This window comes from Giraffa tippelskirchi, chromosome 1 (assembly GCF_054371585.1).
Source record: "Giraffa tippelskirchi isolate mGirTip1 chromosome 1, T2T-mGirTip1v1.2.pri, whole genome shotgun sequence".
Taxonomy (NCBI): Eukaryota; Metazoa; Chordata; class Mammalia; order Artiodactyla; family Giraffidae; genus Giraffa; species Giraffa tippelskirchi.
In genome coordinates, this window is record NC_137275.1 from 37727926 (window position 1) to 37738914 (window position 10989).

Consider the following 10989-nt stretch of genomic DNA (forward strand, 5'->3'; position numbering starts at 1 on the left):
ACAAACTGAGAAGCTGCTGTAATTGTCTAGGAAAAGCATGACAAATATCTTTTAAAAAAAGGAAGCTAAAACTAGGCATGAGCTAGAAAAATAATATAGAGAAACCCTGTGGTAGTCTGCCCTGAGTTAATCCAAGTTTATCCAAGTTGGAAATAATGACATTAGTGATTAGTTCTTATTCTGTCCCCAAACCACATTCTTGAATAGGAATAAAGTCTTTTCATTCTGAAGGGAAGACAAGGCCAAGGAGGGAAATAGGCAGCTGTATCTTGAGAAGGTATGTCCTCGTATCCTCATTATTCTTCTGGTCCAATTGCTCAACGGTGGGACAACAAAATGAGTCCATTCCTAGGCAGACTCCTGGCATCACTGCTTCTATCCCAGACCCAGAGATATCCCTATTTACTATTTCAGCTACTTTGGACAACTGCCACCAGGTGGCACCAGATGCAGGCGGGACTTGGAGGAAGTTGGATCTCCCAGACTCTGATGTTTCTGACCAACTAGCTCCACGGGTTTATCCTATTCATTTCAGTAACCTCACAACAACATGACTCAGCATTTTATATGAATGAATTTTTAGACCCTATATCTCACACTTCATAGGGCTGCATTTTGAAATAAGAAAAGAAAATTAAAGCTTGGAGAAGAAAGACAAATGTAAGATAATCTGAATTTGTTGACTCCCTGATGGGTAAAGTGGTTTGTTGGTGGAGAGGTAAGATGATTGGATTCACGAGGGACGGATGGAATCCTGGCTGCTAGCATTTTGAGCTTTTGGAATGGGTATTCTTAAAAAGTGAGAAGCAGAAAAGGGGTAAGGAAGGCCATCTGAATGAGAAGAAAAATATCCCAATGGTTTATTTCATAAGCAATAGACACAGACTCAAGAAGTGGTGGCATCAACATTAAGAAAAACAAGAGCTTGTAATGGTCTTGTTTTTGTTTTGCTTCCCAGTTCAGGAATCTGTGGTTAGTTTTTAAATGTATAAAATAACTTCTACTTGATTCTCTTGCAGAGAGTGTTATGTGAAACATTTCTGACCTTTGATAATAGAATTTGCAATATTGTTAGCCCCAGGTCCTAATGCAGAATAGTTCAAGATGCCTGATTTTTGTGCGTGCGTGCCAAGTTGCTTCAGTTGTTTCCAACTCTTTGCAACTCTATGGCCTTTAGCATGCCAGGTTCCTCTGTCCGTGAGGACAAAATATACTAGAGGCAAAATATTAGAGTGGGTTATGATGGCCTCCTCCAGGGGATCTTCCCAACCCAGGGATAGAATCTGGTTCTGCGACATTGCAGGCAGACTCTTTACCATCTAACTTTTATTAGAGGGTAAATTTTTATTTCCTAATAAAAATTAGGAACCACCTAATTTTTATTTCCCCCTAATCTCCATGTTTGTTTTTCCTGTATAATACTGAGTATGAGCTCTGTGTAGAGACGTGGCACTTTCAGCCCCTTGATCAGGCATTTCTTGTCCTGCTCATTGGTGAATGTAATCTTCTCTTGCTCTGGAATTGACTATTCTGTGAAACTTGTGTCCAAGGGAAACTTGGCTCCCAGTCCCCATAAATGCTCCTGCTATGGAATTATTCCCTGAAGATTCCTGAGTTGAAGGAACTCTTAATCCTTCTAGAGGGGTTCCAGTAGGGGCCCAACAGTACACAGCAGCTTTACCATGACTGTCTTAAGACATTGCGTTTTCTCAGCTTTATGCATGGCACTCCACTCCATATCTTTGTGCAGCAGCAAAATCTGCCTCTAGTGTGGTTCCTCTGAACTCTGACTGTACTTGGAAGGCACTACGGGAGTTCTTAAAAAAAAACAAAAACCTCCCTCCTTCCCAGAGTTCTTAATTCAATAGATCTGAGCTATGACAGAAGCCTTAATTATTTTTTTTAAAGCACCCGAGGTGCATGAGTGTGTGCAGTGTTAAGAACCACTTTCCTACTACTTTAGAAATGATTGGATGATCCTTCTTAACATTTTAACCTGCTTCTTGGGTTCACCCTTTTCCTCACTTTAAATACATGTCGGGATATTGTTTGTTGAAGTTGAGTGCCTACTTTTGTTTTACAATTTCTATGATTTTGTATGATAGGTTATTATTGTTTTTAGCATGTTATTCTAGATATTTTTCCTTGTGGGTCTCCCTTCATGAGAAATACAGGCCTGCCAGGTATATCCAGTTCAAAACAGTATTTTCCCTCTGCTTCATTCTGAGTCGGATAATCCTACCTAGGAACTATTTTCCCATCACACAAACATCTACTTCAATCTTACAATGTATTTACTATAGTTCTTCCCTATGACTTACTTACTTTCAGTGTGGTTAGTTTCAGAGTGTTGAATTTACTTTTTAGATGAGGAACTGCAAAAGGAGGTGTTCAACCTGTGTTTCCATCCTAGGGCTTTATGCCGGTACGTGGCACTGTGTCTACCCAAAACACAACATAGTTTATTTTAATTTACTCACTTTTGCCTTATGGAAAAGTTGTGGCCATGCTTACCGTTTTCTCTATCTTTTATTGGAATCCTTATTTAATACATTTTCAGTCATATGTGTCCAGGGCACAGGTAACCCTGTACTCCACCCTCTAGTAAAGTTCACTTTTGAATCAGTATTTTACAATGATCTTTCTGGTCTTCTCTAAAATTTGCTCAAGTTTTCAACAGCCACTGGACATGCTGTAGCCATCCTTAGGTTTTTAGTTCCTCCTATGTTAGACACTTCATCTGCAGGTATAAGGGACTGTCCTCAATATTTCTCTAGACCCTGAATCTTGCTTGGGAAGTCATTTTAGTCTGCATTCTGTGACCTTGACATTCTTGGGCCAGAGTAACACTATTTGATAGAAAACAACTAGAGAAACATAATCTTTCCAGATAGTCTCTAAGAGCAGTTACATTCAAATCGACCTCATTTTCACCTTTGTATCTTTTTATCTTGATCTTGTAGATCATTTTCCAGTTTCTATCTGTTTAACATGTTTCTAAGGTTCAACTTTCTCCCCATAAGGAAATTTCTCTCTTTCCATATTGGCTGAAAAAAAAATGCTCAACCTAGAAGTGGTAAGCTAAGTTTTATTTCGAAGACTTACTGAGGACTATAGCCTAGGTGACAGCCTCTGTGGTAGCTCCAGTGAAATACTCTGAAGAGGTAAGGCAGCAGCCAAGATACATATGAACTTTTTTACTGCAAAAAAACATGCAGTAAACAAGCATAAAGAAAGTGACTGACAATCAGAAAAAAGAGACATCTCAAGTAATGATTTAGTGCTTTTCTCTTTATAGGAAGAGGCAAGACTCTGGGGTCATAAAATTTTTCCTCAGATACATATTGTGACTGTCTAGGGGCCAGTATAAACAAGGCACAGAATGCTTCCTCTTTCTCTCCATCCTTATTCCCCTCAGCTGTTTGTGGACAACTGCAGTGACTAATCACTTGATCTTGTAGAACTGGAATAGCAGGAGGCATCTTTTTCTTTACACCAGAATAAATGGCATTTCGTTTTAACTCTTTTGCTATCTTTTATCTGATGAGAGAGTTGAATCATGTTTTTCTGATCACCCCAGTTTCACCTTGATTCTCTGAGCAAGCATTACTCTTAGAGGCATAAGTTCCAAGCACAGGTTTTGTAAGAACCTCTTCAGCCTTTAGATTTCTAGTCATTTCATTGAGTTGTTTATCTGCTTTAATACAAGTAGATAGGATATTTTCATAGTCTCTTTCTTTAATACTGTGTTTATTAGGAACAATCTGCCATTTGTGAATGAAGTTACATTATATTACTGGAAAACTAAATCCATGATAGCTATATTTAGCTAAACTTAATCCATGCTTAATCATAAAATTAAATATATAGATGAGAGCTATATTTAATCATAAAATTAAATTTTGTGATCAGCTGGAGACCAAGAAGAGAGGGTAGGACTTCTGCTTCCAGGCAGATCCCACATATGGAGAAAGTAAGTATCATAGGTCTATCTCATTCTTCTAAAGCCCCATAATCAGAAAAGTCAAGTATTTGCTGGGGAAAAATGAATGAATAGGTGATGAGAGACTAGGAGAGTTTTTCTAAAGGAAAATGCTATTATGTAAAAAGAAACTTTAGGACAGAAATAGATACATTTTTTTCTAATGCTTAGGACTAAGTCTAATGGCATTTTGTCAGAACGAATGAAATGTGGAGCACAGAGTAGGGGGTAGTACACCATAATATTAAATGTCTCAAAGTCCTTCTGAAAATGGTCTAGAAAGATTGCCTTGCTAGAGATTAATGACAGGGAGGATCACAGTTTATAACTGTTGGTTAATTAGATTTTTCTTCAGTCTTATGGTTGACAATTTCATCAGTTACAGTGATAAGGGAAAATGCTGACAGAATTCAAGTATATGTAGAATATGGCAACATTTTCAAATATAGTAACTCACACTTTTTTATACTTTATTTCAAATTACAAAAAATAGATTTACTGTGGAAAATGTTTATAATCTGATGGTCTAATTTAATCAGTTAGAAATAACACAGTTCATGGTCACCATATACAAGATTATTCACAAAAACTGATTGTATTTCCATACAATGCAGTAATAAATAAGAGATTATAATAAAGACACCACTAATATAAGCATTCATAAAAAGAATTAGAATTTGCTAAGAATATCTGATATGGAAAAATATTAAAAGTCAACCTAAAAGCCTAAAGGTTTAAATAATGAGAAGTGACATTACTATAAATTAATCAAAATTAATTACAAAAATTAATTTGTGAATGTGTCATTCTGAAATTCTGGTTGTATTTATTTGAGAGATTTAAGGAAATTATTTTAAGTTTTTATGGAAGAATAAAGGGCTAAAATAGAGTAAGTTAACTTTGAAAACATGTTGGTAGAATTTAGGGATATGGGAACTCAACTTCACCTGCTGGGAGAAAAGGGTCTATACAAAGCAACATGTCTAGATTTTTAAAGCATGTTGGTGAGTGAAACATGCAAAAACTGACTTATTTTTATAGCACAGAACTAGGCATACAAATGAATACAAACATACTTGAAACAGTTGGACACAAAATAAAAAAATACGCTTTAGAAGATTTATTATATGCCAGAATAAAATAATATAAATAAATAAACCAAAAGCAATTCTTGAACTCACAATACAGGTTACTGAACAAAGGTATATGCTTAATACAATTTCCTTGACAAAGTCACAAATACGTAAAACATAGTTTAACCATACATTTCCATTTATATCTTAATTTTTTCAATTATAAAAGTAAGACTTTCTTCTAATTGAAAATCAACAGAAATATTGAGAATCAGAACACAAAACTAACCAGCCCAGTCTTCCCATATTCTTGCAAAGTGAAACACTATTAAATAATTTTGTTTGTTTAGAAATAAGTTTTTTTTTTTTTAATTCATTTAATTTTACGTTTTTGGCTGCACTGGGTTTTCATTGCTGTGTGTAGGTTTTCTTTAGTTGCAGCAAGCGGAGGTTACTCTTCAGTTGCAACAAGTGGCTTCTCATTGCAGAGCATGGACTCTAGGGCAGATGGGCTTCAGTAGTTGCAGCTCCTGGGCTCAGTAGTTGAGGCTCCCAGGCTCTAGAGCATGGGCTCATTAGTTGTGGCCCACAGGCTTAGTTGCCCCACAGCATGTGGAATCTTCCCGGACCAGGGATTGAACTTGTGTCCTCTGAATTGACAGGTAGATTCTTAGCTCCTGGATCACCAGGGAAGTCCACCATTAAATTTTTGACATATTTTTCACTCAGGTTTTCCTTTATATATTATTCTATGTTTTCCTCATTATATTATTGACTAAATATTCTCCAGTATTAACACATTCTCTAAAAACGTTTCAATGGCTGTAATAATATCATAGTCTCCATTACTAGGTCCAAACTAAATGCTACATAGGCTGAATAGAAATTACCTGTTAATTACGAATAACCAGGTTCTTAGAAAACTTTGGAGTTTTGAGTTTCATATGATTATAATCTGTGGCAGAGGAGAATGGGATTTTATAATGTAAAGTATATTTATTTGGTTGGCCAAGATATTCACTTGGGTTTCCCATAAGATGTTATGGAATACATAACATGCAATACAATACATGGAGAGAAGCCTTACACACAGACACAGTAGAAATATAATTTTTCTGTTCTTTTCAGGATGGTTAGCATGTGAGAGTCACTGGAACCTCAGGGTTGTAAGTCCCACTCCCCACCTCTACCCTCACCAGAAATACCCACTTCTGATTCAACAGTACAAAAAAAAAAATGTGTGTGTGTATGTATATATATATATATATATATATATATATATATATATATGAGTAACTAAGGCACTGCTTATCTGTATTTATTTTAACTCTGACTGTACTTTTGACTTTGTGTCTGGGTTATACTAAATACATAAAATTGTGGGAAAATTGCTCTTTACTCTCAGGAATATGATTACCTGAGAAGAAATTCAGCTTGTGTGGGTGGGAAATAACAGGAGGAAGTTGAAATAAATTTTTTTAAAAGATGATTAGTGAATCATCTACTTAGTGGTAACAACTGAGAAGAAAAAGTTGACTCAGAGAGAGTCCTGAGAAAGAACAGATACTAGAAAGTGGGTAACAGCTTTGGAGAGAAGTCTGTGCTCTTTTAGTTAAATTTCAGAATGAGATAAAGGAAAGCCCACAAAAAAAAGAAGCTACTAATACCCAGAGGAGATGCAGTAATGTGTAGTAGTATGTTACATGCTGTCAAGACTGTCAAATACCAAGGAGAGAAGGAGAACTTAAGAAATGTCCCTTGTATTTTAAGATCAGCTGTGGAAATACATAGAATGTAATGTTAAACCTTGTAGAAAAGAAGAAAACATATTATGCTGGGAATTGAGACCTTAATTCCACATTTGAAACTCCCAGAGTTTTGAGATTTGGGAAGAAAAAGTCCCATATTTTGCTATATGTCTTAGCTTTTAAAACCATTTAAAAAATAAAAGGATTTAATTTATTGATTTTCAAGACTCATTTATTTATAAAATGTTAGAATTTGTGACCAAATGAAAGAGATTATATATAGTAATGTAAATAATTTTGACTTGTCATACACATAAGCACACATAATTATTTTAATAAAATTACTTATCCATTTCTATATATAAATTTTGAGCTATACATATTCTATAAAATTATTTTTATACCTTTGTATTTTCTACCTGTAATAAAAGAGTATCTTAGAATTTAAACCAAACATAAAGGGAGAGAAAAGCACGACTTTGAGTCAAAGCAGCCACATACCTTGCCCATTTGGAAGTAGCCAAGGGACAGACTAGGGACATAGTCCTGGGGACAGACATCACAATGAGAGCCCCCGAAACTTTCCTCTGGCCAGACATGTACAGAAGGCACATTCTTGCTTTATACATTTGTATCCAACCCTAGAGAGGATTCAGGATAAGAGGTAGATGCCTGAGATATTTGAATGACTGAGTAATTTTTCTAGTAAGACTGATCGTCATCTAAATGGAGTCTTTAATCATGGACTTGGATTTAAATTATTTAAATTATTAAATAGACTCTTTAAATTATTGAATCAGGTTAAGTTTTAAACCAAAAGTTTCCAAATCGAAAGTTTTCTATAACTTAACAGTGGAGACTTGAGGAGTAATGGTCGTTGGTTATAGGCAAACTAAATTAGGCCTATTTCCCTTAGTATATGTGGAGTATTGTGAGTTAAATTTTGACACCCACATATGCCATTTTATACATCAAAAATCTCAGATTGTATTCTGTTCCTGTTGTGTTCAGGTATATTGCTGCCTTCTAGAATATAGTTTATACAAACAGATTTGTTTACTTTCCTAAGCTATGAAGTCCAAGGCAAGGGACCTCAGTGAAATCAATAAAAAATGCATTAATTGAGATTCACAAACAAGCAGTGTGAACGACATGGCAATGCACTCTGATAGTTTATATAGCTGCTTCATTTTATGCTGAGTAAATTCCTTCTTAAATTCCTTCTCCGAATTATTCCTGATGAGATGCTTTCCATTTCCTAAGAACAGCCTTATTAATAGAGGATAGGAATTTTAGGAAGATAAGATGAAGTCGACAACAAGATACAAGCAGGTCATGTATGAACTTTTATTTATTTTAAACAACAACTATTGATAACCTAGCACATGTTAGACAACATTTTGTGTGGTGGGAATAAAAGGATGAATAAGATGGACATGAAGTTTACATTGTAATGAAGGTGACAGAGACTAAAACAATAGGATGACTTCAGACTGCAATCAGTACTGTAAAGAATAAATTCCTATAGCCAAGAGTCTGAGGGGCACAGAAACTTCTTTGGAAGGACTCTGATAAAAGAAACCGTTTTAACTTAAATTAGAATCAAACAGAGGAGTCACACGACAAGGAGGTCAGCAAGTTCAGGCAGAGGAATAAAGCCACATGGATCAAACTTGGTTTGCTAAAGCAAGAGCATGTACGTGGATTAGTTTGGGTATAGGAAACTAATTGGGTTGGGGTGTGGGAGAGTTACAGGATGAAGTTACAGAGAGTCAGGGCTAAATCTCACATAGCCATTCTTTTCTAAGTGAAATTATGTAATGAACAATGTTGTTGTTCAGTTGTTCAGTCGTGTCCGACTCTTTGTGACCCCATGGACTGCAGCAGGCCGGACCTCCCTGTCCCTCACTCTTCTTTTCTAAGTGAGATTATGTAATGAATGATATTGGTGCCCAAATTCCCTGGGATCTGTATGACCATTTTTGTGCATATTTCAGCTTCAGTGTGCTTTTTTTCCAAGAACTAGTGCCTGTGACTTTTTTCTTTTTTTCTTTTTAGGGACGGATGTCTGCAAGTGGCAGTGGCCTGCTTTGTCCACACTGCAGAAAACCATCTGAAAATTTATGTCTGTGACCCCTACCACTCATTAAATTCATGGGTGCAGTCTCTAGTTGAGAAAACACTGAGGGCTAATTTTCTCTCAAGAGTTCTTCTCTGGAATTGGGCTGAAATGACCCTCTCTGGGACGTTGCCTATGATAGAGCCCTGCCTGGATTTCTTCCTTTCTCTGTTCTTCTCCCCCAGTTTCCCCTGGGAACAGCTTCTTACCAGTTTCCCTGGGAACATTTCCTTATAAAATCACTTGCATACCAAACCTCATCTCACAGTCTTCATCTGGGAAACTCAAACTCTGACAGTTGGGAGATTTGGAGGAATCTAAAGCAGACACAAATTGACTAATCATTTAAAATATCACTGTGGTTGCTGTCTGAAGAATGTTAGTAGGGGCAGAGTGTAGCCAGAAAAGAAGAAACAAAGACAGAAAGCTGTTTCAATAATCTGGACTAGATAGTAAGCTATAGTTACCTAAAGCTCTCCAAGAAATATGTGTTATTAAAGAGACTATCATAAATAATGCATTGAGTTGTAAAAAGAAAATAAGAATTCTTTCCATGAGTCTAGAAATTAGGAAGTAAATTGTACTTCACTACTCTTGTCAGTACACATTTATACTTTGAAATAAGTTTTGATATTGGGGGATGCACACAAAATTTTTTACTGAGGGGAGAGGCCATCAAAAATATTTGAAGAATACTGGTATTAGACACCAGCCAGCTTTATGTTTTCTATTTTTCATTCTTGGTAGTCTTATGTAATGTTTTTCTTGTGCATCTGTCTCTAGTTAGATGTCTTCACTTTCAATCCTTCATTTTGCAGGAGAGGATTTAATTATTTGGGTGCTCCTATAGGTTGGGTATTTTGAAGAATGAGACTATTCAATTTTTTTGAAGAAATGCATAACTAGTTATATGGGCAAGTCTGATTATTATTATTTTCTGAGGATAAGAAAATTAAAAGTGCTCCAGATGCTTTGAATGTAATTTTCCATCTACCATAAATTGACTTCAGAATGCTTTCCTCACACAAGGTTAGGGCATTAGTGCTCATTAAGGACTATATACATGCAAAGCTTGAGTATTCATCAGAAAACCAATCAGTTGTTTGAACTCAAAGAAAGTCTATGAAAAAAGAAATTGTGAGCTGCCTTTTTTTCTCTCATTCAGCAATCCACTGCCAACTTTCACATCAGATATTATTATTTTAAAAGGTGGATTTTATTATTCAGGTACACTCAGGCCAACAAATCTGAGTACAATTGCCATTGAAGGGATAGTTTGTTTCTCACAGCTTCCAAGGCAAGGGCTTTGCCATGCCACACAGGGCCACGTGGAAGAACACCTGAGTGAGGCAGGAGGCAGAATAAGAAGGAAGAAGAGGTTGGAAGAGTCTTTATTGTAACTTTCACAGGAAAGGCAAGGCAGGGTGGGCAAGTTCAGTATTGGCAAGTTTGAATAATTTTAGTAGGCTCTGGGATATATGGGCTGTGTCTAGATGTTTTTACCTGGCTCTGGGGTAATTCATGTAGAAAAAAAGTGGCATGAGATCTGGACAAAGGAGAGTGTTTAGGGTATAGGCTTTGAATGGATTTACTTGCATGTGAAATGCACATTTGCAAGCTAGTCCATTCTGATCTCTAGAAACTGGCTAGCACTGGGAATGTCAGTAAGGCCCCCAGATATCAAAGCATCAGAAAATAAAAACCGCCATTAATGCCCAGAAGCAGAAGAAATTAAGAAGAGATGGCAAGAATACACAGAAGAACTGTACAAAAAAGATCTTCACAACCCAGATAATCACGATGGTGTGATCACTCACACTCACCTAGAGCCAGACATCCTGGAATGTGAAGTCAAGTGGGCCTGAGGAAGCATCACCATGAACAAAGCTAGTGGAGGTGGTGGAATTCCAGTTGAGCTATTTCAAATCCTAAAAGATGATGCTATGAAAGTGCTGCACTCAATATGAGAGTAATTTGGAAAACTCAGCAGTGGCCACAGGACTGGAAAAGGTCAGTTTTCATTCCAATCACAAAGAAAGGCAATGCCAAAGAATGCTCAAACTACCT